Here is a 27,666-nt window from a genome sequence, read left to right as displayed (position 1 = left end):
AAATATAAGAGAGTTCAATGATAATGGTTCGACAAATTTAGCTTCCATTTCTACCCACTGTGAATCCTGTCTACCCAACAACCAAGATATTATATTTCGTAGTTGAGCTGACCAAAAGTAATGTTGGAGGTTGGGAAGGCCTAGACCTCCCATGGGTTCAGGTTTCATTAGGGTCGTTAACTTTATCCTGGGTTTTTTGTTACTCCAAATAAATTTTGAGATAGGCCTATTCGCGGTATTAAAAAATTCTGGTGATAGATAACATGGTAACATTTGAAATAAAAAGTTGAGTCTTGGGAGGATGTTCATTCTTATTACATTTATTCTTCCCAGAAGAGATAATGGAAGAGTGGCTCATTTACACAGATCGCCTTTTATCTTTTCTATTAAAGAGTCGTAATTTTCTTTATACAAGTTCTCTAATCGTGGTGTGATCTTTATTCCTAGATATTTGAATCCTTCTGGGGACCATTTAAAAGGATAAAGGTTGCTCATTGTATCTGTTGGCGTCATGTGCAGAAGACAAGCATTGGATTTATTAAAATTTATCTTGTATCCTGAGTATTTTCCAAATTCCTCTATTTCACTGTATAAATATACTAAGGATTGTTCTGGTTCTTTAATGTATAAAATTATATCGTTTGCATATAAAGATATTTTGTGTTCTTTGTTATTCATTTTGAGACCTTGAATATTACAGTTGTCTCTTACAGATGATGCTAATATTTCTACCACAATTGCAAAAAGCGAGCTTGACAATGGGCACCCCTGTCTTGTACCTCTTGTTAAAGCAAAAAAATCAGATGTGGACCCATTGGTAATAACAGCTGCTTTAGGACTTTTATAAATTGCTTTAATCCAGGCTACAAAATTCTGTCCCATATTAAGTTTACTAAGTATAGAGAATAGGAAACTCCATTCCACTCTGTCGAAGGCCTTCTCCGCATCTAATGCTAAAAGCAGAGAAGGGCTCCTACTAGTGTCCAAGTGGTTTATTACATTTAAAAGTCTCCTTATGTTGTCAGCAGAGTATCTCCCTTTTATGAAACCTGATTGGTCTGGATTAATTAGTTTGGGCAAAATATCTTCAAGTCTTTTAGCTATTAATTTGGTAATGATCTTATAGTCATGATCTAAAAGACTAATAGGTCTGTATGAGGAACAATATAAAGGATCTTTCCCAGCTTTATGCAATACTGTAATATGTGCTAAATTCATTGATTGCGGGAGTGTTTTGTTATAACAGAAGTTATTCATCATTGCCATAAAAATAGGGTGGAGATCGTTCCAAAATTCTTTATTAAAGTCGGCAGAGAATCCATCTGGTCCAGGGCTTTTATTTGTGGGCATTAGTTTTATTGTAGCGAGGACTTCTTCTTTTGTAAATGAAGCGTTAAGGTGTTGTTGATCTAATTCTAATAGTTTTGGCAATTTCCTGTTCTCTAAGTATTGGTCTAATTGCTCTTGAGAGAAGGCACTTTGAGATGTGTACAATTCATTATAAAACTCAAAAAAAGCTTTATTGATTTCTTTTGGGTGATATGTGACATTGTTGTCAAGGTAAATAGCTTTAATAGTTCTTTCATTTTGTTCTTTTTTTAATTGGTGGGCTAATAATTTACTCGGTTTATTACCAAATTCATAATGTTTTTGCCTAACATAATTCATTTGTGTTTCTACTTCTTTTGACATATTAAGATTTATTTTGGCCCTGATCATCATTAATTGTCTCCAATTTTCTTCTGTGGGTGCTATTTTATGAAGTGCTTCGCATCTTATTATTTCTCTCTGAAGTTCTTGTGTTTCTACTTTTTTTGCACGACTTTTAAATGAACTATATGAAATAATTAGTCCCCTTAGTGTAGCTTTTGCTGCTTCCCATATGGTGTTGGGGTCTATGAGTGGGTCATTATTTTCCTCTATGTAGTTTTTAATCCAATTTCGCATTTTTAGTTTAAATTCTTCATCTTGTAGTAGTGAGTTATCAAATTTCCAATGTTTTGAGGATGAGTTGTTCCCATTAAACTTAATAGTCAGGTAAATTCTAGCATGATCAGATAATATAATCGGACTCATTTCACACTCCTCTATCATATACATATATTTGGAATGAACAAATGCGTAATCTATTCTGCTATATGACTTATGAACATTTGAGAAAAAACTATAATTTCTAACACCTTGATGTAATTCCCGCCAGACATCCGTTAATCCAGTCTCCATACAAAGACCTTGAAGAACCTTTGATGCTCTGGAGCTAAAATTTGTGACCTGATTGGATGTATCCAAAGCTGTCATTGTGACATTAAAATCTCCTGCCATCACTCCAAAACCTTTACAGTTTTCATTAAAGAGCAGCACCATGTCAGACATGAATGTAGGTTCGTCTGCATTAGGAGCATAGATATTCAGAAAGGTAATCGGTTTCCTCCAAATATGGCCACAGACTAAGATAAACCGTCCATTTGGATCCGTAATTGTCTTTTCTAAGTTAAATGGTATTTTTTTGTTAATCAAAATAGCTGTTCCTCTGCTGTGGCTTTTGTATGATGAGAAATAAACTTGGCCCACCCAGTCTCTTTTAAGCTTATTGTGTTCTATATCTGACAAATATGTTTCTTGCAAAAAAGCCACATCAACTTTATCTTTTTTAAGAACAGATAACATTTTCTTTCTTTTAATGGGATTACCCAGGCCTTTAATGTTCCATGAATTAATTTTCATATTTGACATGATAGTTGGTGTTGTCTCCTAGACATATCTGCGAGTATATACATTTGTCTTATAGTTACTGTCATTGCCTTCATTAACCAACATAAAACATAAAACAAAATAAAAACAAAACAAAAACAAGAAACATATATAGATTGCTCCCCTCCACCCCAGCTGTAGTCTTTTAACCCACGACAACATCCCTTTACGTCCTAATAAGCCAGAAAGAAACAATAATGAAAAAATAATAATTTGAAAAGAAAAAAGAAACAGTTAATTCCTATTGACCCCTGGAACTGTTGTCTTCGGTATGTTTACTTCATTTTTGCACCCCCTCCCCTTTTTACTGTCCATTATTGTTATTCTTTAAATAGTCACCTGGGGGGGGGGGCGGAGAGCCGCCCATCAGTAGGGATCACCCAGCCCCTATGGCTGGTTGCCCCCGCCAATCAGCAACTCTCCCTCCCCTCCACAAAAAGATTCACCTTTTCACATTCAGTTGTAATATATTACAGATAAAATAAGAAATATGATAGTTGAAAATAACCATCTTAATAACCCATGTTATTCCTTGAAGAAAAACAAAAAGAAAAAACCAACAAACAATAATAACAGTGTGAAGTAGGCAGCTAACTTAATATTAATCCATGTTATTCCTTAAACCGTCCCCCTCTCCCGTCTCCCTCCTATCCCCCTACCCCTCGTTCTCCCCCCCCCCCCCTCCTCCCGCCAGCCATGGTTTCATCCATATGATGTCATACGTTGTTGCCGGAAGTGTTCTAACAGCATGTCGAGAGGACGACTTGTCAGTTTTTGCCTCCATGGTTTTTAACTGTTTTTAAGCTTGGTGTAGTTGTCGCTGGGTTGTTAGTAGTGTGTCCTCTAATGTAGAGATCCTCTGTTCTGCTTCATCCATGCGTTGCTTCTGTTGCTCAACAACCTTGTTTGTTTTAGACAGTCCTTCTTTTATTGTCGCCACTTGGTTGTTCACCTTCTCCAGACGAGTGTCGATGCCGTCTAGGCGGCCCAATATCTCAGAACGTTGAGATTTTAATTCAGCCATGAGTTCTGCCATTGAAGGCTCCTTGCCGTCTGCTTCAATTGTTTGTTCGTCGACACCCGCTTTGCCTCGTTGGTTTGCCTTTGTTCTTGTTGTTGCCATCTTATAATTCACAGACGTACTTTTCTTATTTCTTTGCTTTGTATAATCATATACGTATGATTAAGATTACGCCTCAGTGGAGGTAAAAAATTTGATTTAATCACCGAGACATTGACGAGCTCTTAGCTCAGGCGGCCATCTTGTTTCCCTTCGGCCCACTCTCCTAAAAATCTAAAGGCTTTATTAAACAGAAAGGTTTTAAGTTTAGTTTTAAAGGTGGAGGTGGTGTCAGCCTCCTTAACCCAGATTGGAAGCTGGTTACATAGTAGTGGTGCCTGATAGCAGAAGGCCCGCCCTCCAAATCTACATTTGGATACTCTAGGAACTACGAGTAAACCTGCACTCCGAGAACGGAGAGCTCTGACAGGAACATAAGGCACTATCAGGTCTTGCTGTGACACAGTCGAGTCTGAAAGTGAGCTGAAACATTTACATTGTAGGTTTTAGGGGCCAATTTTTACCACTTTACAAGGAAGAAAAACACCTTCATTCTCAAAGAAATTGTCCACAGTTCAGAAATGCTCAAACAGTTTTAAAGGAGCATTTAAGATTGTCCTCCACAGTAAAGAAACACTTCAGATCTCTACTCACAAGTCACGTAAACCATTTTGTTGTAGGTGATACTGAGTGCTCCAGGTGAGGCTCGAACTCACAACCTCGGCATTGCTCAACAGGATACTGTCTTATAAGTACCGTGCGCTGACCGATTGCGCCACTGGAGCTTGGTATTCAGGCCAACTTTAAGCATTGCCATTTTTTCGTTTCTGTATTTATGTGGTCTTGTATCATTTTTCTAAGAAAGGAGAAAACCATCTGCAAACGATTGTGCATATTGAAAATAAGATCTATAGTCTGTCCCACCCTGGGGGACTCATCAACAGTAAGACAAAAAGAATATAATTTATCATTCATGTAAACATTCAATAATAATACAAGTATCATGTTAAATCTTGTTTTTTTATACTTCATTTGTTTTGTGATTCATAAAGTTTTCCAGTAAACAGGTTTCACGTCCAGCAGGCTGTGACACAGTCAAGTCTGAGAATGAGCTGAAAGAAGATTTAAAACTATTACTTAAAGGAGTGTAAAAGTCTAGGTTTGTGGGGACAATGTTTACATCTTATGAAGGAAGGAAACCACCTCTGCTCTCAGAACAGACCAAAGATGTTGTCTACAGTCCAGAAATGCTCCAGGTGAGGCTCGAACTCACAACCTCGGCATTGCTCAACAGGATACTGTCTTATAAGTACCGTGCGCTGACCGATTGCGCCACTGGAGCTCAGAAAGGGAAAATATAGAAGTGAAACGAACGCAGCCTCGCCTGAGACACAACATACAAATCTTTTTAGCACAGGATTAGTTCACAAAAATAAAGTCAAAAAAGAAAAAAAAAACTCACTTGGCCAATACCAAGTACCCCCTTATTTATGGGTTTACCCCATTATGGTAAGTTGTGGCCAAGTGATGCTGGTCATCAAACCCTGATAAATGCACCATTGGAAGGCGTGCAGACCTTTATAAAAGCAAATGTTTTGAAGGTTTTGCCCCAAACGAGACTGACGTGATGTCAAGGTCAACACAGTAATGATTAAACACCAATCGTCACAATCACTGGAGCCAGGATGTTCAGCTCTCAGAAAGACTTAAAGTATATCAGGGGTTATTTTTCTTTTCCTTATTTTGATTGTCAGTGTGTGAGTTGGAGAGAGTGTGTGTGGTTGTTGGTCCTAATTGAACTGTTGAGGATAAAACCTGGCCTGGCCTGTGCTGTTCAATTCAATTCAATTCAATTCAATTTTATTTATATAGCGTCTAATACAACAAAAGTTGTCTCTAGACGCTTTCCAGAGACCCAGAACATGACCCCGAGCAATTATTACATAAACAATGGCAGCTAAAAACTCCCCTAGTCGGAGGAAAACCTTAAGCCAAACAGTGGCAAGGAAAAACGTCCCTTTAGGAGGGAATAAACCTTGAGCAGGACCAGGCTCATAAGGGGGGAACCTCCTGCCGAGGGCCAGACTGGGGGTCGGGGACGTAAACAGCACAGCAGGCAGGTGGAAGCAGCAACGGGATGACCGGGGGTGGGGACCGCAGGCCAGCACGCAGCTCCCGAAGCTCTGGCCCAATCAGCAAGTCCCAGGTTGGGGTGCAGGGTCGGGGAAAGGTTGAGAAGGGGCAGGGCCAGGGAGAGGAGTCTTGACGGACAAACCTCTCCCCCGCCTGCGCGGGCCGTTACCCTGCCCCTCTCACTCCCACTCTGCAGGTTCCCGTGTTGTGCATTCAGAGTTGCCCTTCGCCACCGGCAGAGGATGCTGCACCATGTACAAAAGAGAAAAAAGAGAAGAAAAGGGGGGGCCAGCACAAGAAACTACAGGAGCGACTCTAACACACGAGAGTTTACACTACGTAGAGATTTACCAACACCAGCTAGAGGTTTACTAAACACTAACTAAAGGCTTTACTAAACAGAAAGGTTTTAAGTTTAGTTTTAAAGGTGGAGGTGGTGTCAGCCTCCTTAACCCAGATTGGAAGTTGGTTCCATAGTAGTGGTGCCTGATAGCAGAATACCCGCCCTCCAAATCTACATTTGGATACTCTAGGAACTACGAGTAAACCTGCACTCCGAGCACGGAGAGCTCTGACAGGAACATAAGGCACTATCAGGTCTTGCTGTGACACAGTCGAGTCTGAAAGTTAGCTGAAACATTTACATTGTAGGTTTTAGGGGCCAATTTTTACCACTTTCCAAGGAAGAAAAACACCTTCATTCTCAAAGAAATTGTCCACAGTTCAGAAATGCTCAAACAGTTTTAAAGGAGCATTTAAGATTGTCCTCCACAGTAAAGAAACACTTCAGATCTCTACTCACAAGCCACGTAAACCATTTTGTTGTAGGTGATACTGAGTGCTCCAGGTGAGGCTCGAACTCACAACCTCGGCATTGCTCAACAGGATACTGTCTTATAAGTACCGTGCGCTGACCGATTGCGCCACTGGAGCTCAGAAAGGGAAAATATAGAAGTGATACGAACGCAGCCTCGCCTGAGACACAACATACAATTCTTTTTAGCACAGGATTAGTTCACAAAAATAAAGTCAAAAAAGAAAAAAAAACTCACTTGGCCAATACCAAGTACCCCCTTATTTATGGGTTTACCCCATTATGGTAAGTTGTGGCCAAGTGATGCTGGTCATCAAACCCTGATAAATGCACCATTGGAAGGTGTGCAGATCTTTATAAAAGCAAATGTTTTGAAGGTTTTGCCCCAAACGAGACTGACGTGATGTCAAGGTCAACACAGTAATGATTAAACACCAATCGTCACAATCACTGGAACCAGGATGTTCAGCTCTCAGAAAGACTTAAAGTATATCAGGGGTTATTTTTCTTTTCCTTATTTTGATTGTCAGTGTGTGAGTTGGAGAGAGTGTGTGTGGTTGTTGGTCCTAATTGAACTGCTGAGGATAAAACCTGGCCTGGCCTGTGCTGTTCAATTCAATTCAATTCAATTCAATTCAATTCAATTTTATTTATATAGCGTCTAATACAACAAAAGTTGTCTCTAGACGCTTTCCAGAGACCCAGAACATGACCCCCGAGCAATTATTACATAAACAATGGCAGCTAAAAACTCCCCTAGTCGGAGGAAAACCTTAAGCCAAACAGTGGCAAGGAAAAACGTCCCTTTAGGAGGGAAGAAACCTTGAGCAGGACCAGGCTCATAAGGGGGGACCCTCCTGCTAAGGGCCAGACTGGGGGTCGGGGACGTAAACAGCACAGCAGGCAGGTGGAAGCAGCAACGGGATGACCGGGGGTGGGGACCGCAGGCCAGCACACAGCTCTCGAAGCTCTGGCCCAATCAGCAAGTCCCAGGTTGGGGTGCAGGGTCGGGGAAAGGTTGAGAAGGGGCAGGGCCAGGGAGAGGAGTCTTGACGGACAAACCTCTCCCCCGCCTGCCCGGCCGTTACCCTGCCCCTCTCACTCCCACGCTGCAGGTTCCGGTGTTGTGCATTCAGAGATGCTCTTCGCCACCGGCAGAGGATGCTGCACCATGTACAAAAGAGAAAAAAGTAAAGAAAAGGGGGGGCCAGCACAAGAAACTACAGGAGCGACTCTAACACACGAGAGTTTACACTATGTAGAGATTTACCAACACCAGCTAGAGGTTTACTAAACACTAACTAAAGGCTTTACTAAACAGAAAGGTTTTAAGTTTAGTTTTAAAGGTGGAGGTGGTGTCAGCCTCCTTAACCCAGATTGGAAGCTGGTTCCATAGTAGTGGTGCCTGATAGCAGAAGGCCCACCCTCCAAATCTACATTTGGATACTCTAGGAACTACGAGTAAACCTGCACTCCGAGAACGGAGAGCTCTGACAGGAACATAAGGCACTATCAGGTCTTGCTGTGACACAGTGGAGTCTGAAAGTGAGATGAAACATTTACATTGTAGGTTTTAGGGGCCAATTTTTACCACTTTGCAAGGAAGAAAAACACCTTCATTCTCAAAGAAATTGTCCACAGTTCAGAAATGCTCAAACAGTTTTAAAGGAGCATTTAAGATTGTCCTCCACAGTAATGAAAGACTTCAGATCTCTACTCACAAGCCACGTAAACCATTTCGTTGTAGGTGATACTGAGTGCTCCAGGTGAGGCTCGAACTCACAACCTCGGCATTGCTCAACAGGATACTGTCTTATAAGTACCGTGCGCTGACCGATTGCGCCACTGGAGCTTGGGATTCAGGCCAACTTTAAGCATTGCCAGTTTTTTGTTTCTGTTTTTATGTGGTTTGGTATCATTTTTGTAAGAAAGGAGAAAACCATCTGCAAACGATTGTGCATATTGAAAATAAGATCTATAGGCCGTCCCACCCTGGGGGACTCATCAACAGTAAGACAAAAAGAATATACTTTATCATTCATGTAAACATTCAATAATAATACAAGTATCATGTTAAATCTTGTTTTTTATACTTCATTTGTTTTGTGATTCATAAAGTTTTCCAGTAAACAGGTTTCACGTCCAGCAGGCTGTGACACAGTCAAGTCTGAGAATGAGCTGAAAGAAGATTTAAAACTATTACTTAAAGGAGTGTAAAAGTCTACGTTTGTGGGGACAATGTTTACATCTTATGATGGAAGGAAACCACCTCTGCTCTCAGAACAGACCAAAGATGTTGTCTACAGTCCAGAAATGCTCCAGGTGAGGCTCGAACTCACAACCTCGGCATTGCTCAACAGGATACTGTCTTATAAGTACCGTGCGCTGACCGATTGCACCACTGGAGCTCAGAAAGGGAAAATATAGAAGTGATACGAACGCAGCCTCGCCTGAGACACAACATACAATTCTTTTTAGCACAGGATTAGTTCACAAAAATAAAGTCAAAAAAGAAAAAAAAACTCACTTGGCCAATACCAAGTACCCCCTTATTCATGGGTTTACCCCATTATGGTAAGTTGTGGCCCAGTGGTGCTGGTCATCAAACCCTGATAAATGCACCATTGGAAGGCGTGCAGACCTTTATAAAAGCAAATGTTTTGAAGGTTTTGCCCCAAACGAGACTGACGTGATGTCAAGGTCAACACAGTAATGATTAAACACCAATCGTCACAATCACTGGAGCCAGGATGTTCAGCTCTCAGAAAGACTTAAAGTATATCAGGGGTTATTTTTCTTTTCCTTATTTTGATTGTCAGTGTGTGAGTTGGAGAGAGTGTGTGTGGTTGTTGGTCCTAATTGAACTGCTGAGGATAAAACCTGGCCTGGCCTGTGCTGTTCAATTCAATTCAATTCAATTCAATTTTATTTATATAGCGTCTAATACAACAAAAGTTGTCTCTAGACGCTTTCCAGAGACCCAGAACATGACCCCCGAGCAATTATTACATAAACAATGGCAGCTAAAAACTCCCCTAGTCGGAGGAAAACCTTAAGCCAAACAGTGGCAAGGAAAAACGTCCCTTTAGGAGGGAAGAAACCTTGAGCAGGACCAGGCTCATAAGGGGGGACCCTCCTGCCAAGGGCCAGACTGGGGGTCGGGGACGTAAACAGCACAGCAGGCAGGTGGAAGCAGCAACGGGATGACCGGGGGTGGGGACCGCAGGCCAGCACACAGCTCTCGAAGCTCTGGCCCAATCAGCAAGTCCCAGGTTGGGGTGCAGGGTCGGGGAAAGGTTGAGAAGGGGCAGGGCCAGGGAGAGGAGTCTTGACGGACAAACCTCTCCCCCGCCTGCCCGGCCGTTACCCTGCCCCTCTCACTCCCACGCTGCAGGTTCCGGTGTTGTGCATTCAGAGATGCTCTTCGCCACCGGCAGAGGATGCTGCACCATGTACAAAAGAGAAAAAAGTAAAGAAAAGGGGGGGCCAGCACAAGAAACTACAGGAGCGACTCTAACACACGAGAGTTTACACTATGTAGAGATTTACCAACACCAGCTAGAGGTTTACTAAACACTAACTAAAGGCTTTACTAAACAGAAAGGTTTTAAGTTTAGTTTTAAAGGTGGAGGTGGTGTCAGCCTCCTTAACCCAGATTGGAAGCTGGTTCCATAGTAGTGGTGCCTGATAGCAGAAGGCCCACCCTCCAAATCTACATTTGGATACTCTAGGAACTACGAGTAAACCTGCACTCCGAGAACGGAGAGCTCTGACAGGAACATAAGGCACTATCAGGTCTTGCTGTGACACAGTGGAGTCTGAAAGTGAGATGAAACATTTACATTGTAGGTTTTAGGGGCCAATTTTTACCACTTTGCAAGGAAGAAAAACACCTTCATTCTCAAAGAAATTGTCCACAGTTCAGAAATGCTCAAACAGTTTTAAAGGAGCATTTAAGATTGTCCTCCACAGTAATGAAAGACTTCAGATCTCTACTCACAAGCCACGTAAACCATTTCGTTGTAGGTGATACTGAGTGCTCCAGGTGAGGCTCGAACTCACAACCTCGGCATTGCTCAACAGGATACTGTCTTATAAGTACCGTGCGCTGACCGATTGCGCCACTGGAGCTTGGGATTCAGGCCAACTTTAAGCATTGCCAGTTTTTTGTTTCTGTTTTTATGTGGTTTGGTATCATTTTTGTAAGAAAGGAGAAAACCATCTGCAAACGATTGTGCATATTGAAAATAAGATCTATAGGCCGTCCCACCCTGGGGGACTCATCAACAGTAAGACAAAAAGAATATACTTTATCATTCATGTAAACATTCAATAATAATACAAGTATCATGTTAAATCTTGTTTTTTATACTTCATTTGTTTTGTGATTCATAAAGTTTTCCAGTAAACAGGTTTCACGTCCAGCAGGCTGTGACACAGTCAAGTCTGAGAATGAGCTGAAAGAAGATTTAAAACTATTACTTAAAGGAGTGTAAAAGTCTACGTTTGTGGGGACAATGTTTACATCTTATGAAGGAAGGAAACCACCTCTTCTCTCAGAACAGACCAAAGATGTTGTCTACAGTCCAGAAATGCTCCAGGTGAGGCTCGAACTCACAACCTCGGCATTGCTCAACAGGATACTGTCTTATAAGTACCGTGCGCTGACCGATTGCGCCACTGGAGCTCAGAAAGGGAAAATATAGAAGTGATACGAACGCAGCCTCGCCTGAGACACAACATACAATTCTCTTTAGCACAGGATTAGTTCACAAAAATAAAGTCAAAAAAGAAAAAAAAACTCACTTGGCCAATACCAAGTACCCCCTTATTCATGGGTTTACCCCATTATGGTAAGTTGTGGCCCAGTGGTGCTGGTCATCAAACCCTGATAAATGCACCATTGGAAGGCGTGCAGACCTTTATAAAAGCAAATGTTTTGAAGGTTTTGCCCCAAACGAGACTGACGTGATGTCAAGGTCAACACAGTAATGATTAAACACCAATCGTCACAATCACTGGAGCCAGGATGTTCAGCTCTCAGAAAGACTTAAAGTTATCAGGGGTTATTTTTCTTTTCCTTATTTTGATTGTCAGTGTGTGAGTTGGAGAGAGTGTGTGTGGTTGTTGGTCCTAATTGAACTGCTGAGGATAAAACCTGGCCTGGCCTGTGCTGTTCAATTCAATTCAAGTCAATTCAATTTTATGTATATAGCATCTAATACAACAAAAGTTGTCTCTAGACGCTTTCCAGAGACCCAGATCATGACCCCCGAGCAATTATTACATAAACAATGGCAGCTAAAGACTCCCCTAGTCGGAGAAAAACCTTAAGCCAAACAGTGGCAAGGAAAAACGTCCCTTTAGGAGGGAAGAAACCTTGAGCAGGACCAGGTTCATAAGGGGGGACCCTCCTGCCGAGGGCCAGACTGGGGGTCGGGGACGTCAACAGCACAGCAGGCAGGTGGAAGCAGCAACGGGATGACCGGGGGTGGGGACCGCAGGCCACCACGCAGCTCCCGAAGCTCTGGCCCAATCAGCAAGTCCCAGGTTGGGGTGCAGGGTCGGGGAAAGGTTGAGAAGGGGCAGGGCCAGGGAGAAGAGTCTTGACGGACAAACCTCTCCCCCGCCTGCCCGGGCCGTTACCCTGCCCCTCTCAGTCCCACGCTGCAGGTTCCGGTGTTGTGCATTCAGAGATGCTCTTCGCCACCGGCAGAGGATGCTGCACCATGTACAAAAGAGAAAAAAGTAAAGAAAAGGGGGGGCCAGCACAAGAAACTACAGGAGCGACTCTAACACACAAGAGTTTACACTATGTAGAGATTTACCAACACCAGCTAGAGGTTTACTAAACACTAACTAAAGGCTTTACTAAACAGAAAGGTTTTAAGTTTAGTTTTAAAGGTGGAGGTGGTGTCAGCCTCCTTAACCCAGATTGGAAGCTGGTTCCATAGTAGTGGTGCCTGATAGCAGAAGGCCCACCCTCCAAATCTACATTTGGATACTCTAGGAACTACGAGTAAACCTGCACTCCGAGAACGGAGAGCTCTGACAGGAACATAAGGCACTATCAGGTCTTGCTGTGACACAGTGGAGTCTGAAAGTGAGATGAAACATTTACATTGTAGGTTTTAGGGGCCAATTTTTACCACTTTGCAAGGAAGAAAAACACCTTCATTCTCAAAGAAATTGTCCACAGTTCAGAAATGCTCAAACAGTTTTAAAGGAGCATTTAAGATTGTCCTCCACAGTAATGAAAGACTTCAGATCTCTACTCACAAGCCACGTAAACCATTTCGTTGTAGGTGATACTGAGTGCTCCAGGTGAGGCTCGAACTCACAACCTCGGCATTGCTCAACAGGATACTGTCTTATAAGTACCGTGCGCTGACCGATTGCGCCACTGGAGCTTGGGATTCAGGCCAACTTTAAGCATTGCCAGTTTTTTGTTTCTGTTTTTATGTGGTTTGGTATCATTTTTGTAAGAAAGGAGAAAACCATCTGCAAACGATTGTGCATATTGAAAATAAGATCTATAGGCCGTCCCACCCTGGGGGACTCATCAACAGTAAGACAAAAAGAATATACTTTATCATTCATGTAAACATTCAATAATAATACAAGTATCATGTTAAATCTTGTTTTTTATACTTCATTTGTTTTGTGATTCATAAAGTTTTCCAGTAAACAGGTTTCACGTCCAGCAGGCTGTGACACAGTCAAGTCTGAGAATGAGCTGAAAGAAGATTTAAAACTATTACTTAAAGGAGTGTAAAAGTCTACGTTTGTGGGGACAATGTTTACATCTTATGATGGAAGGAAACCACCTCTGCTCTCAGAACAGACCAAAGATGTTGTCTACAGTCCAGAAATGCTCCAGGTGAGGCTCGAACTCACAACCTCGGCATTGCTCAACAGGATACTGTCTTATAAGTACCGTGCGCTGACCGATTGCGCCACTGGAGCTCAGAAAGGGAAAATATAGAAGTGATACGAACGCAGCCTCGCCTGAGACACAACATACAATTCTTTTTAGCACAGGATTAGTTCACAAAAATAAAGTCAAAAAAGAAAAAAAAACTCACTTGGCCAATACCAAGTACCCCCTTATTCATGGGTTTACCCCATTATGGTAAGTTGTGGCCCAGTGGTGCTGGTCATCAAACCCTGATAAATGCAACATTGGAAGGCGTGCAGACCTTTATAAAAGCAAATGTTTTGAAGGTTTTGCCCCAAACGAGACTGACGTGATGTCAAGGTCAACACAGTAATGATTAAACACCAATCGTCACAATCACTGGAGCCAGGATGTTCAGCTCTCAGAAAGACTTAAAGTTATCAGGGGTTATTTTTCTTTTCCTTATTTTGATTGTCAGTGTGTGAGTTGGAGAGAGTGTGTGTGGTTGTTGGTCCTAATTGAACTGCTGAGGATAAAACCTGGCCTGGCCTGGCCTGTGCTGTTCAATTCAATTCAAGTCAATTCAATTTTATGTATATAGCATCTAATACAACAAAAGTTGTCTCTAGACGCTTTCCAGAGACCCAGAACATGACCCCCGAGCAATTATTACATAAACAATGGCAGCTAAAGACTCCCCTAGTCGGAGAAAAACCTTAAGCCAAACAGTGGCAAGGAAAAACGTCCCTTTAGGAGGGAAGAAACCTTGAGCAGGACCAGGCTCATAAGGGGGGACCCTCCTGCCAAGGGCCAGACTGGGGGTCGGGGACGTCAACAGCACAGCAGGCAGGTGGAAGCAGCAACGGGATGACCGGGGGTGGGGACCGCAGGCCACCACGCAGCTCCCGAAGCTCTGGCCCAATCAGCAAGTCCCAGGTTGGGGTGCAGGGTCGGGGAAAGGTTGAGAAGGGGCAGGGCCAGGGAGAAGAGTCTTGACGGACAAACCTCTCCCCCGCCTGCCCGGGCCGTTACCCTGCCCCTCTCACTCCCACGCTGCAGGTTCCGGTGTTGTGCATTCAGAGATGCTCTTCGCCACCGGCAGAGGATGCTGCACCATGTACAAAAGAGAAAAAAGTAAAGAAAAGGGGGGGCCAGCACAAGAAACTACAGGAGCAGTGTTGGGGGTAACGCGTTACAAAAGTAACGCAATTACAGTAATGTATTACTATTTGCTGTAACGCAGTAATATAACGCATTACTAATACATTTTCGGTAATATTTTACTCGTTACAATCTAAGTAACGCGCGTTACAACGCATTTTAACCCGTTTAGCTGTTGTTTTTTAAAGAATTCACCAACACCGCATCCGCGAGACATCCCGACAACAGAAAAAAGCGTTGGGAACGCGGCGCGGCGGAACGTAGCACCGCTGGACACTGTTTGTGTGGGGACTGTTCAGTGAGCAGAGCCGGCAGGGAAAAGTCAACAGTGCGGCGTGTCCGCGTGTAACTTAAATCTACCATGGTCTCAGCGTTAGGGCTCGGCCAAGTGAGGCTTTATTAATATATGGGCTTTATACATTTATTAAATATATATGAGCGCGGAGTCGGCGAGGAGCTGCGTGCGGCGAGGAGCCCGAGCCGGGCTCACAGTCAGTCGCGCTGTGAGAGCGGATTTATGGTTCCGCCGCCGCGTTAAATCGACGCAGAGCTTTCGCCGTAGGGTACGCAGTAGTTCGCGTAACCCACGGCGTATGGCCTGCGTTGGTGTAACGCGGAACCATAAATCAGCCTTAAACCACACCTGCAGCCCATCAGGAGGAGAGGTTAAAACAGCTGCGAGTTGTTGATTGCTGGTTCGTTTTGTTAACTCTGAGAGCTTTATTGGTTTGTTTGTTAGCTTGCTGGTGTTTTGTTTCTCTCTGGGAGTTATTTATGAAGAAGTTCTGAGTTCCGTGTGAGCAGTTGAGGGGGGATGAGGGGTGATGTGATGGCACCCCCCCTGAAATTAAAACGGTCCAAATCACCCCCCCCCCTGAAATAAAAACAGTCCAAATCATCACCCCTGAAATAAAAACGGTCCAAATCATCCCCCCTGAAATAAAAACAGTCCAAATCATCCCCCCTGAAATTAAAACGGTCCAAATCACCCCCCTGAAATAAAAACGGTCCAAATCATCCCCCCTGAAATAAAAACAGTCCAAATCATCCCCCCTGAAATAAAAACAGTCCAAATCATCCCCCCTGAAATAAAAACAGTCCAAATCATCCCCCCCTGAAATAAAAACGGTCCAAATCATCCCCCCTGAAATAAAAACGGTCCAAATCATCCCTGAAATAAAACGGTCCAAATCATCATCCCTGAAATAAAAACAGTCCAAATCATCCCCTCTGTAAAACTGCCATCCCCCCTTTCCATCCCTTATGTCATTTCATCAATGAATGTGGTTTTACTGCTATTTCAACATTTAGAGTCATCACCAGAAAAATAACACCAGAAAAATAACTTATTTGACAATTTTCACCTGTTTCAAGTAAATTTTCACTTGAAATAAGTAGAAAAATCTGCCAGTGGGACAAGATTTATCTTTTTTTGCTATTTTGTTGAAAGTAACTCAAAAGTAATACACAAGTAGTGTAACGCATTACAATTCAGATATAGTAATATTGTAATGTAACTAATTACTTTCAAATGACAGTAACTAGTAATATATAATGTATTATATTTTGGATGTAACTTGCCCAACACTGTACAGGAGGGACTCTAACACACGAGAGTTTACACTACGTAGAGATTTACCAACACCAGCTAGAGGTTTACTAAACACTAACTAAAGGCTTTACTAAACAGAAAGGTTTTAAGTTTAGTTTTAAAGGTGGAGGTGGTGTCAGCCTCCTTAACCCAGATTGGAAGTTGGTTCCATAGTAGTGGTGCCTGATAGCAGAACGCCCGCCCTCCAAATCTACATTTGGATACTCTAGGAACTACGAGTAAACCTGCACTGCGAGAACAGAGAGCTCTGACAGGAACATAAGGCACTATCAGGTCTTGCTGTGACACAGTCGAGTCTGAAAGTGAGCTGAAACATTTACATTTTAGGTTTTAGGGGCCAATTTTTACCACTTTACAAGGAAGAAAAACACCTTAATTCTCAAAGAAATTGTCCACAGTTCAGAAATGCTCAAACAGTTTTAAAGGAGCATTTAAGATTGTCCTCCACAGTAAAGAAAGACTTCAGATCTTCACTCACAAGTCACTTCGTTCGAGGCTCGAACTCACAACCTCGGCATTGCTCAACAGGATACTGTCTTATAAGTACCGTGCGCTGACCGATTGCGCCACTGGAGCTTGGTATTCAGGCCGACTTTAAGCATTGCCATTTTTTTGTTTCTGTTTTTATGTGGTTTTGTATCATTTGTCTAAGAAAGGAGAAAATCATCTGCAAACGATTGTGCATATTGAAAATAAGATCTATAGGCCGTCCCACCCTGGGGGACTCATCAACAGTAAGACAAAAAGAATATACTTTATCATTCATGTAAACATTCAATGATAATAAGGGTATCGTGTTAAATCTTGTTTTTTTATACTTCATTTGTTTTGTGATTCATAAAGTTTTCCAGTAAAAAGGTTTCACGTCCAGCAGGCTGTGACACAGTCAAGTCTGAGAATGAGCTGAAAGAAGATTTAAAACTATTACTTAAAGGAGTGTAAAAGTCTAGGTTTGTGGGGACAATGTTTACATCTTATGAAGGAAGGAAACCACCTCTGCTCTCAGAACAGACCAAGAGGTGGTCTACAGTCCAGAAATGCTCCAGGTGAGGCTCGAACTCACAACCTCGACATTGCTCAACAGGATACTGTCTTATAAGTACCGTGCGCTGACCGATTGCGCCACTGGAGCTCAGAAAGGGAAAATATAGAAGTGATACGAACGCAGCCTCGCCTGAGACACAACATACAATTCTTTTTAGCACAGGATTAGTTCACAAAAATAAAGTCGAAAAAGAAAAAAAAACTCACTTGGCCAATACCAAGTACCCCCTTATTTATGGGTTTACCCTATTATGGTAAGTTGTGGCCAAGTGGTGCTGGTCATCAAACCCTGATAAATGCACCATTGGAAGGTGTGCAGACCTTTATAAAAGCAAATGTTTTGAAGGTTTTGCCCCAAACGAGACTGACGTGATGTCAAGGTCAACACAGTAATGATTAAACACCAATCCTCACAATCACTGGAGCCAGGATGTTCAGCTCTCAGAAAGACTTAAAGTATATCAGGGGTTATTTTTCTTTTCATTATTTTTATTGTCAGTGCGTGAGTTGGAGAGATTGTGTGTGGTTGTTGGTCCTAATTGAACTGTTGAGGATAAAACCTCGCCTGGCCTGTGCTGTTCAATTCAATTCAATTTTATTTATATAGCGTCTAATACAACAAAGGTTGTCTCTAGACGCTTTCCAGAGACCCAGAACATGACCCCGAGCAATTATTACATAAACAATGGCAGCTAAAAACTCCCCTAGTCGGAGAAAAACCTTAAGCCAAACAGTGGCAAGGAAAAACGTCCCTTTAGGAGGGAAGAAACCTTGAGCTGGACCAGGCTCATAAGGGGGGACCCTCCTGCCGAGGGCCAGACTGGCGGTCGGGGACGTCAACAGCACAGCAGGCAGGTGGAAGCAGCAACGGGATGACGGGGGGTGGGGACCGCAGGTGGTGTCAGCCTCCTTAACCCAGATTGGAAGTTGGTTCCATAGTAGTGGTGCCTGATAGCAGAAGGCCCGCCCTCCAAATCTACATTTGGATACTCTAGGAACTATGAGTAAACCTGCACTCCGAGAACGGAGAGCTCTGACAGGAACATAAGGCACTATCAGGTCTTGCTGTGACACAGTCGAGTCTGAAAGTGAGCTGAAACATTTACATTGTAGGTTTTAGGGGCCAATTTTTACCACTTTACAAGGAAGAAAAACACCTTAATTCTCAAAGAAATTGTCCACAGTTCAGAAATGCTCAAACAGTTTTAAAGGAGCATTTAAGATTGTCCTCCACAGTAAAGAAAGACTTCAGATCTCTACTCACAAGCCACGTAAAGCATTTTGTTGTAGGTGATACTGACTGCTCCAGGTGAGGCTCGAACTCACAACCTCGGCATTGCTCAACAGGATACTGTCTTATAAGTACCGTGCGCTGACCGATTGCACCACTGGAGCTTGGTATTCAGGCCAACTTTAAGCATTGCCATTTTTTTGTTTCTGTTTTTATGTGGTTTTGTATCATTTTTCTAAGAAAGGAGAAAACCATCTGCAAACGATTGTGCATATTGAAAATAAGATCTATAGCCCGTCCCACCCTGGGGGACTCATCAACAGTAAGACAAAAAGAATATACTTTATCATTCATGTAAACATTCAATAATAATACAAGTATCATGTTAAATCTTGTTTTTTTATACTTCATTTGTTTTGTGATTCATAAAGTTTTCCAGTAAACAGGTTTCACGTCCAGCAGGCTGTGACACAGTCAAGTCTGAGAATGAGCTGAAAGAAGATTTAAAACTATTACTTAAAGGAGTGTAAAAGTCTAGGTTTGTGGGGACAATGTTTACATCTTATGAAGGAAGGAAACCACCTCTGCTCTCAGAACAGACCAAAGATGTTGTCTACAGTCCAGAAATGCTCCAGGTGAGGCTCGAACTCACAACCTCGGCATTGCTCAACAGGATACTGTCTTATAAGTACCGTGCGCTGACCGATTGCACCACTGGAGCTCAGAAAGGGAAAATATAGAAGTGATACGAACGCAGCCTCGCCTGAGACACAACATACAATTCTTTTTAGCACAGGATTAGTTCACAAAAATAAAGTCAAAAAAGAAAAAAAAACTCACTTGGCCAATACCAAGTACCCCCTTATTTATGGGTTTAGCTCATTATGGTAAATTGTGGTCAAGTGGTGCTGGTCATCAAACCCTGATAAATGCACCATTGGAAGGCGTGCAGACCTTTATAAAAGCAAATGTTTTGAAGGTTTTGCCCCAAACGAGACTGACGTGATGTCAAGGTCAACACAGTAATGATTAAACACCAATCGTCACAATCAATGGAGCCAGGATGTTCAGCTCTCAGAAAGACTTAAAGTATATCAGGGGTTATTTTTCTTTTCATTATTTTTATTGTCAGTGCGTGAGTTGGAGAGATTGTGTGTGGTTGTTGGTCCTAATTGAACTGTTGAGGATAAAACCTGGCCTGGCCTGTGCTGTTCAATTCAATTCAATTTTATTTATATAGCGTCTAATACAACAAAGGTTGTCTCTAGACGCTTTCCAGAGACCCAGAACATGACCCGGAGCAATTATTACATAAACAATGGCAGCTAAAAACTCCCCTAGTCGGAGAAAAACCTTAAGCCAAACAGTGGCAAGGAAAAACGTCCCTTTAGGAGGGAAGAAACCTTGAGCTGGACCAGGCTCATAAGGGGGGACCCTCCTGCCGAGGCCCAGACTGGCGGTCGGGGACGTCAACAGCACAGCAGGCAGGTGGAAGCAGCAACGGGATGACAGGGGGTGGGGACCGCAGGTGGTGTCAGCCTCCTTAACCCAGATTGGAAGTTGGTTCCATAGTAGTGGTGCCTGATAGCAGAAGGCCCGCCCTCCAAATCTACATTTGGATACTCTAGGAACTACGAGTAAACCTGCACTCCGAGAACGGAGAGCTCTGACAGGAACATAAGGCACTATCAGGTCTTGCTGTGACACAGTCGAGTCTGAAAGTGAGCTGAAACATTTACATTGTAGGTTTTAGGGGCCAATTTTTACCACTTTACAAGGAAGAAAAACACCTTCATTCTCAAAGAAATTGTCCACAGTTCAGAAATGCTCAAACAGTTTTAAAGGAGCATTTAAGATTGTCCTCCACAGTAAAGAAAGACTTCAGATCTCTACTCACAAGCCACGTAAACCATTTCGTTATAGGTGATACTGAGTGCTCCAGGTGAGGCTCGAACTCACAACCTCGGCATTGCTCAACAGGATACTGTCTTATAAGTACCATGCGCTGACCGATTGCGCCACTGGAGCTTGGTATTCAGGCCAACTTTAAGCATTGCCATTTTTTTGTTTCTGTTCTTTTTTTTTTTTTTCTGTGGTTTTGTATTATTTTTCTAAGAAAGGAGAAAACCATCTGCAAACGATTGTGCATATTGAAAATAAGATCTATAGGCCGTCCCACCCTGGGGGACTCATCAACAGTAAGACAAAAAGAATATACTTTATCATTCATGTAAACATTCAATAATAATACAAGTATCGTGTTAAATCTTGTTTTTTTATACTTCATTTGTTTTGTGATTCATAAAGTTTTCCAGTAAACAGGTTTCACGTCCAGCAGGCTGTGACACAGTCAAGTCTGAGAATGAGCTGAAAGAAGATTTAAAATTATTACTTAAAGGAGTGTAAAAGTCTAGGTTTGTGGGGACAATGTTTACATCTTATGAAGGAAGGAAACCACCTCTGCTCTCAGAACAGACCAAAGATGTTGTCTACAGTCCAGAAATGCTCCAGGTGAGGCTTGATCTCACAACCTCGGCATTGCTCAACAGGATACTGTCTTATAAGTACCGTGCGCTGACCGATTGCGCCACTGGAGCTCTGAAAGGGAAAATATAGAAGTGATACGAACGCAGCCTCGCCTGAGACACAACATACAATTCTTTTTAGCACAGGATTAGTTCACAAAAATAAAGTCAAAAAAGAAAAAAAACTCACTTGGCCAATACCAAGTACCCCCTTATTTATGGGTTTACCCCATTATGGTAAGTTGTGGCCAAGTGATGCTGGTCATCAAACCCTGATAAATGCACCATTGGAAGGCGTGCAGACCTTTATAAAAGCAAATGTTTTGAAGGTTTTGCCCCAAACGAGACTGACGTGATGTAAAGGTCAACACAGTAATGATTAAACACCAATCCTCACAATCACTGGAGCCAGGATGTTCAGCTCTCAGAAAGACTTAAAGTATATCAGAAAGACTTTATTTGTTTTGTGATTCATAAAGTTTTGCAGTAAACAGGTTTCACCTCCAGCAGGCTGTGACACAGTCAAGTCTGAGAATGAGCTAAAAGATTTAAAACTCTTACTTTAAAGGACTGTAAAAGTCTAGGTTTGTGGGGACAATGTTTACATCTTATGAAGGAAGGAAACCACCTCTGCTCTCAGAACAGACCAAAGATGTTGTCTACAGTCCAGAAATGCTCCAGGTGAGGCTTGAACTCACAACCTCGGCATTGCTCAACAGGATACTGTCTTATAAGTACCGTGCGCTGACCGATTGCGCCACTGGAGCTCAGAAAGTCAAGATATAGAAGACAAACGAGACTGACGAGATGTCAAGGTCAACACAGTAATGATTAAACATCAATCGTCACAATCACTGGAGCCAGGATGTTCAGCTCTCAGAAAGACTTAAAGTATATAAGGGGTTATTTCTTTTCATTTTTTTTTCTTATTTTGATTGTCAGTGTGTGAGTTGGAGAGAGTGTGTGTGCTTGTTGGTCTCAATTAAACTGTTGAGGATGAAACCTGGCCTGTGCTTTGACACAGTCGAGTCTGAGAGTGAGCTGAAACATTTACATTGTAGGTTTTAGGGGCCAATTTTTACCACTTTACAAGGAAGAAAAACACCTTCATTCTCAGAACATCTCAAAGAAATTGTCCACAGTTCAGAAAATCTGAAACAGTTTTAAAGGTGCATTTAAAGGGGACCTATTATGGCATTTAATGTATATTTTAAACAGGCCTTGAATGTCTTAAAAACAATCTAAAGCTTGTTTTTTCTACATAAAACAGAAATTCAGCCTGTGGGCCATGTCTCTAATTTTACCGCTTCTAACCTCATTTTCTGTGAGGGATTCTGAGGGGATGGGAGGCTATGATAATGAGGCTCTGTGCTGATTGGCTGCCTGAATGACGTGTAGCAGGGGAGGAACAAAACCTCTCCGGGCTGAAGAGCTGGCTGCGTACACAAAGCGTGTCCCATGTGAGGGAGCTTCGGGGACAAAATAAATTCCATTGCTTTATTTTTTTTTGTATTGGACTGTCCTAACTGGCACGAGTTTAATGGTTTCAGTGTGGACAGAGAGCGTCCGATGTCACGCAGCTCGACGCGATAGTCGGACGCTCGCATTCAGTTACACGGTGTAAACAGATCTTAAAGCCTGATTTACGGTTCTGCGTTAAATCGACACGTACCCTACGCCGTAGGCTCTGCGTTGGCATTGCTCAACAGGATACTGTCTTATAAGTACCGTGCGCTGACCGATTGCGCCACTGGAGCTCAGAATGGAAAAATATAGAAGTGATACGAACGCAGCCTCATCTGAGAGACAACATACAATTCTTTTTAGCACATGATTAGTTCACAAAAATAAAGTCAAAAAAGAAAAAAAACTCATTTGGGCAATACCAGGGTGAGGGGAGACCACATATGTTAAAACAAGAAAAAACGTGTTTTTCATAATAGATCCCCTTAATTCTTTCTGAGAGCTGAACATCCTGGCTCCAGTGATTGTGACGATTAGTGTTTAATCATTACTGTGTTGATCTTGACATCTCGTCAGTCCCGTTAGGGGCAAAACTTTCAAAACATTTGCTTTTATAAAGGTCTGCACGCCTTCCAATGGTGCATTTATCAGGGTTTGATGACCAGCACCACTTGGCCACAACTTACCATAATGGGGTAAACCCATAAATAAGGGGGTACTTGGTATTGGCCAAGTGAGTTTTTTTTTTCTTTTTTGACTTTATTTTTGTGAACTAATCCTGTGCTAAAAAGAATTGTATGTTGTGTCTCAGGCGAGGCTGCGTTCGTTTCACTTCTATATTTTCACTTTCTGAGCTCCAGTGGCGCAATCGGTCAGCGCACGGTACTTATAAGACAGTATCCTGTTGAGCAATGCCGAGGTTGTGAGTTCGAGCCTCACCTGGAGCATTTCTGGACTGTAGACAACATCTTTGGTCTGTTCTGAGAGCAGAGGTGGTTTCCTTCCTTCATAAGATGTAAACATTGTCCCCACAAACCTAGAAATGTACAATCCTTTAAAGTAATAGTTTTAAATCTTCTTTCAATTCATTCTCAGACTTGACTGTGTCATAGCCTGCTGGACGTGAAACCTGTTTACTGGAAAACTTCATGAATCACAAAACCATCCATCCATTTCAGGGTCACAGGTTTCTGCTGGAGCCGATCCAAGATCTCTTTGGGTTAAAGGCGGGGGTTCATCCTCAACAGTTATACTGCAGGGTCAATTCAGACCAACAACCACACACACTCTCTCCAACTCACACATTCACATCCTGACAATCAAAATAAGAAAAAAAAAAAAAAGAAATGAAACGGAATAACCCCTTATATACTTTAAGTCTTTCTGAAAGCTGAACATCCTGGCTCCAGTGATTTTGACGATTGGTGTTTAATCATTACTGTGTTGACCTTGACATCTCGTCAGTCTCAGGGTTTGGGGCAAAACCTTCAAAACATTTGCTTTTATAAAGGTCTGCACGCCTTCCAATGGTGCATTTATCAGGGTTTGATAACCAGCACCACTTGGCCACAACTTACCATAATGGGGTAAACCCATAAATAAGGGGGTACTTGGTATTGGCCAAGTGAGTTTTTTTTTCTTTTTTGACTTTATTTTTGTGAACTAATCCTGTGCCAAAAATAATTGTATGTTGTGTCTCAGACGAGGCTGCGTTCGTATCACTTCTATATCTTAGTTTTCAGAGCTCCAGTCCAAGCGGTCAGCGCACGGTACTTATAAGACAGGAACCTGTTGAACAATGCCGAGGTTGTGAGTTCAAGCCTCACCTGGAGCAAATGCTGTCACCTACAACAAACTGCTTTACATTGCTTGTGAGTTGATATCTGAAGTATTTCTTTACTGTGGAGGACAATCTTAAGTGCTCCTTTAAAACCTTTTCAGATTTTCTGAACTGTGGACAACTTCTTTGAGATGTTCTGAGAATGAAAGTGTTTTTCTTCCTTGTAAAGTGGTAAAAAATTGGCCCCTAAAACCTACAATGTAAATGTTTCAGCTCACTCTCAGACTCGACTGTCTCACAGCAAAGGCCAGGTTTCATCCTCAACAGTTCAATTCAGATCAACATCCACACACACTCTTTCCAACTCACACACTGACAATCAAAATAAGAAAAAGAAATGAAAAGAAATTACCCCTGATATACTTTAAGCTTTTTCTGAGAGCTGAACATCCTGGCTCCAGTGATTGTGACGATCGGTGTTTAATCATTACTGTGTTGATCTTGACATCTCGTTAGTCTCGTTTGGGGCAAAACCTTCAAAATATTTGCTTTTATAAAGGTCTGCACGCCTTCCAATGATGCATTTATCAGGGTTTGATGACCAGTACCACTTGGCCACAATTTACCATAATGGGGTAAACCCATAAATAAGGGGGTACTTGGTATTGCCCAAATTATTATTTTTTTTTCGTTTTTTACTTTATTTTTGTGAACTAATCCTGTGCTAAAAAGAATTGTATGTTGTCTCTCAGACGAGGCTGCGTTCGTATCACTTCTATATCTTTGCTTTCTGAGCTCCAGTGGCGCAATCGGTCAGCGCACGGTACTTATAAGACAGTATCCTGTTGAGCAATGCCGAGGTTGTGAGTTCGAGCCTCACCTGGAGCATTTCTGGACTATAGACAACATCTTTGGTCTGTTCTGAGAGCAGAAGTGGTTTCTTTCCTTCATAAGATGTAAACATTGTCCCCACAAACCTAAAAATGTTTAAAGTAATAGATTTAAATCTTCTTTCAGCTCATTCTCAGACTTGACTGTGTCACAGCCTGCTGGACGTGAAACCTGTTTACTGCAAAACTTTATAAATCACAAAACTATTGTGCAAAAAAACTAAACAAAAAAAAAATCACACATACACGAAGAAAAGAGTGCTGAAAGTTCACGACTGCTTCAAACCGGAAAACGGAAATGGGTTGCTACCAAGCGAACCAATCACAGCCCTCTCGTCTGCATTTGGTCTGCGTCGCCTCGACGTGTAGTTACAATTTATGGGAGGTGCACGTACCACACGCCGTAGGCAGGGCGTCGTTCTGAGTCAGAACCATAACTCAGCCTTAAGATTTAAAACTATTACTGTTCTGTTCCCACAATCGTGTTTAAATACTTCCAGTATGTTAACGAAGTTGAACAGACAGCCAAACTCGATTTTCACGAGCCAGGAAAGCGAGCGCCCTGCTCCTTTTATTGGCAATAATCTTCAGCATGACAGGTGAAAACTACGAGTGAAACTGAAATAAACAGGAAACAAAAAGACAGATATTTCTTAGATATCATAGAAAAATTACTTTATGGCTTTAACAAAGTTGGCCAATAACTGCTAACATCACTTAGTGACACAATATATTCTGGTCATATATTAAGATGCATATTAAGATGCATTGCATTATCAATCTTCACCAAAATGAATTATTTTAGCTTCAAACTTCACATAAACCAAACAAAACTGTATATAAATAATAAATGTTGTTCAAACTTACAGCCATTGCTTTCGAGGGTGTCAAAAAAGGATGAAAACAGCAAAAACTTTCACGGTCCGTGTATCTTTTGGTCATTGGATTTTTCCATCATGAGTGGGAATCAAAAAACAAAAAACGATTGGTTTATTTGATTTTCCTTTTAAAACAAAAAACAAATATTGAATTACACTGCATTTTTTCTTTTTCTGTGTTAATATGATTTAACAAAGATTCAAAATACGCTTAATTTTCGTTTTCTATTTCATATAAGAAAAATGAAATTACTAGTCAACAGGAACGAAAAAACGAACCAAAAACAACCGTTTATTCATATTCAGTGCAGTGTTTGGCGGGTGTGCTTGTGAGAACTGGGGTCCCTGGAGGTCCTGGAGAGCCAATGTCCCCGTAGCGCGAGGTGTCCCCGGCGAGGTGCAGTGTTTGGCGGGCTGTCTGTGAGTGTCCTGGGGTCCCTGGAGGTCCTGGAGAGCACAAGTCCCCGTACCGGGAGCTGTCCCCGGTCCTGGCCGGGATCAGTGCAGTGTTTGGCCGGTGTGCTTGTGAGAACTGGGGTCCGTGGAGGTCCAGGAGGCAAAGGGAACGCCCAAGTAGCCTACCCCCCGTACCGGGACGTGGTCCCGGTCTTGGCCGGGTGCAGTGCAGCGTTTGGCGGGCTGGGTGTGAGTGTCTGGGGTCTCTGGGTGCCTGGGTCCTGGTCCCGGGACTCGTGGGTCCCTGGGTCGGGTCCCGGGACTCGTGGGTCCCTGGGTCGGGTCCCGGGACTCGTAGGTCCCTGGGTCGGGTCCCGGGACTCGTGGGTCCCTGGGTCGGGTCCCGGGACTCGTGGGTCCCTGGGTCGGGTCCCGGGACCCGTGGGTCCCTGGGTCGGGTCCGGGGACTCGTGGGTCCCTGGGTCCTGGCCACTTTCGCCCGATTTTCAGACACTTTGGCCGGCTTTCGGCTTCCTTCGGGCCCGCCTCTGCGGCGCTGCTCCCCCCGACCACCGGGGGGTTTGCAGCGCCTCCCTCCCGGTAGCGAGACCGAGTCGACCCGTCCGCCCCAGGTGTCCCCCCACGGAGCCCCGCCGCGGCCGGGCAGGCGCGGCGGGGTTCTGAACTGGCAGCAACAAAGTTGGTCCCCCTGTCGGACCAGAGTTGCTTTGCTGGACCTCTAACTGCAAAGAATCTCCGCAATGCGTTAATGCAACTGCTAGTGTCCATAGATTCAATAAGCTCAATGTGTACACCCCTGGTACTCATACATGTAAACAGAATGGCCCACCTTTTGTCGTGAGCTGCACCTCCTCGGGTGCGACGAGTGACCACTGTCCACGGCCCAAATGCGTCTAGGCCCACGTATGTGAAAGGTGGAGATGTGTCAAGCCGCTCTGGCGGGAGGTCAGCCATCTTCTGTACTTCTATCTTCCCTCTGAGTTTGTGGCATATTACGCAGTGATGGAG

At 42.9% G+C, this 27,666-nt stretch overlaps 17 non-coding genes across 17 annotated transcripts; 2 read left to right on the top strand and 15 right to left on the bottom strand.

Annotated features, from left to right (window-relative positions):
• Positions 1-4,502: 4,502 nt before the first annotated feature.
• On the bottom strand, positions 4,503-4,596 carry trnai-uau (transfer RNA isoleucine (anticodon UAU)). The gene is made up of 2 exons: positions 4,559-4,596; positions 4,503-4,538 (listed from the first exon to the last, which is right to left on the bottom strand). It is a non-coding gene; the product is annotated as a tRNA-Ile (tRNA).
• Positions 4,597-5,059: 463 nt separating this feature from the next.
• On the bottom strand, positions 5,060-5,153 carry trnai-uau (transfer RNA isoleucine (anticodon UAU)). The gene is made up of 2 exons: positions 5,116-5,153; positions 5,060-5,095 (listed from the first exon to the last, which is right to left on the bottom strand). It is a non-coding gene; the product is annotated as a tRNA-Ile (tRNA).
• A 1,630-nt stretch (positions 5,154-6,783) lies between these two features.
• Positions 6,784-6,877, bottom strand: trnai-uau (transfer RNA isoleucine (anticodon UAU)). Its single transcript has 2 exons — positions 6,840-6,877; positions 6,784-6,819 (listed from the first exon to the last, which is right to left on the bottom strand). It is a non-coding gene; the product is annotated as a tRNA-Ile (tRNA).
• A 1,639-nt stretch (positions 6,878-8,516) lies between these two features.
• trnai-uau (transfer RNA isoleucine (anticodon UAU)) lies at positions 8,517-8,610 on the bottom strand. The gene is made up of 2 exons: positions 8,573-8,610; positions 8,517-8,552 (listed from the first exon to the last, which is right to left on the bottom strand). It is a non-coding gene; the product is annotated as a tRNA-Ile (tRNA).
• Positions 8,611-9,072: 462 nt separating this feature from the next.
• On the bottom strand, positions 9,073-9,166 carry trnai-uau (transfer RNA isoleucine (anticodon UAU)). The gene is made up of 2 exons: positions 9,129-9,166; positions 9,073-9,108 (listed from the first exon to the last, which is right to left on the bottom strand). It is a non-coding gene; the product is annotated as a tRNA-Ile (tRNA).
• A 1,629-nt stretch (positions 9,167-10,795) lies between these two features.
• trnai-uau (transfer RNA isoleucine (anticodon UAU)) lies at positions 10,796-10,889 on the bottom strand. Its single transcript has 2 exons — positions 10,852-10,889; positions 10,796-10,831 (listed from the first exon to the last, which is right to left on the bottom strand). It is a non-coding gene; the product is annotated as a tRNA-Ile (tRNA).
• A 462-nt stretch (positions 10,890-11,351) lies between these two features.
• Positions 11,352-11,445, bottom strand: trnai-uau (transfer RNA isoleucine (anticodon UAU)). Its single transcript has 2 exons — positions 11,408-11,445; positions 11,352-11,387 (listed from the first exon to the last, which is right to left on the bottom strand). It is a non-coding gene; the product is annotated as a tRNA-Ile (tRNA).
• Positions 11,446-13,074: 1,629 nt separating this feature from the next.
• trnai-uau (transfer RNA isoleucine (anticodon UAU)) lies at positions 13,075-13,168 on the bottom strand. Its single transcript has 2 exons — positions 13,131-13,168; positions 13,075-13,110 (listed from the first exon to the last, which is right to left on the bottom strand). It is a non-coding gene; the product is annotated as a tRNA-Ile (tRNA).
• A 462-nt stretch (positions 13,169-13,630) lies between these two features.
• Positions 13,631-13,724, bottom strand: trnai-uau (transfer RNA isoleucine (anticodon UAU)). The gene is made up of 2 exons: positions 13,687-13,724; positions 13,631-13,666 (listed from the first exon to the last, which is right to left on the bottom strand). It is a non-coding gene; the product is annotated as a tRNA-Ile (tRNA).
• Positions 13,725-17,467: 3,743 nt separating this feature from the next.
• Positions 17,468-17,561, bottom strand: trnai-uau (transfer RNA isoleucine (anticodon UAU)). The gene is made up of 2 exons: positions 17,524-17,561; positions 17,468-17,503 (listed from the first exon to the last, which is right to left on the bottom strand). It is a non-coding gene; the product is annotated as a tRNA-Ile (tRNA).
• Positions 17,562-18,774: 1,213 nt separating this feature from the next.
• On the bottom strand, positions 18,775-18,868 carry trnai-uau (transfer RNA isoleucine (anticodon UAU)). The gene is made up of 2 exons: positions 18,831-18,868; positions 18,775-18,810 (listed from the first exon to the last, which is right to left on the bottom strand). It is a non-coding gene; the product is annotated as a tRNA-Ile (tRNA).
• Positions 18,869-19,331: 463 nt separating this feature from the next.
• trnai-uau (transfer RNA isoleucine (anticodon UAU)) lies at positions 19,332-19,425 on the bottom strand. The gene is made up of 2 exons: positions 19,388-19,425; positions 19,332-19,367 (listed from the first exon to the last, which is right to left on the bottom strand). It is a non-coding gene; the product is annotated as a tRNA-Ile (tRNA).
• A 1,213-nt stretch (positions 19,426-20,638) lies between these two features.
• On the bottom strand, positions 20,639-20,732 carry trnai-uau (transfer RNA isoleucine (anticodon UAU)). Its single transcript has 2 exons — positions 20,695-20,732; positions 20,639-20,674 (listed from the first exon to the last, which is right to left on the bottom strand). It is a non-coding gene; the product is annotated as a tRNA-Ile (tRNA).
• Positions 20,733-21,207: 475 nt separating this feature from the next.
• trnai-uau (transfer RNA isoleucine (anticodon UAU)) lies at positions 21,208-21,301 on the bottom strand. Its single transcript has 2 exons — positions 21,264-21,301; positions 21,208-21,243 (listed from the first exon to the last, which is right to left on the bottom strand). It is a non-coding gene; the product is annotated as a tRNA-Ile (tRNA).
• A 601-nt stretch (positions 21,302-21,902) lies between these two features.
• On the bottom strand, positions 21,903-21,996 carry trnai-uau (transfer RNA isoleucine (anticodon UAU)). Its single transcript has 2 exons — positions 21,959-21,996; positions 21,903-21,938 (listed from the first exon to the last, which is right to left on the bottom strand). It is a non-coding gene; the product is annotated as a tRNA-Ile (tRNA).
• A 1,550-nt stretch (positions 21,997-23,546) lies between these two features.
• Positions 23,547-23,640, top strand: trnai-uau (transfer RNA isoleucine (anticodon UAU)). Its single transcript has 2 exons — positions 23,547-23,584; positions 23,605-23,640. It is a non-coding gene; the product is annotated as a tRNA-Ile (tRNA).
• Positions 23,641-25,267: 1,627 nt separating this feature from the next.
• On the top strand, positions 25,268-25,361 carry trnai-uau (transfer RNA isoleucine (anticodon UAU)). Its single transcript has 2 exons — positions 25,268-25,305; positions 25,326-25,361. It is a non-coding gene; the product is annotated as a tRNA-Ile (tRNA).
• Positions 25,362-27,666: the final 2,305 nt, after the last annotated feature.

This window comes from Cololabis saira, chromosome 17 (genome assembly GCF_033807715.1).
Source record: "Cololabis saira isolate AMF1-May2022 chromosome 17, fColSai1.1, whole genome shotgun sequence".
Taxonomy (NCBI): Eukaryota; Metazoa; Chordata; class Actinopteri; order Beloniformes; family Belonidae; genus Cololabis; species Cololabis saira.
This window is presented reverse-complemented; position numbering and strand designations above follow the sequence as displayed.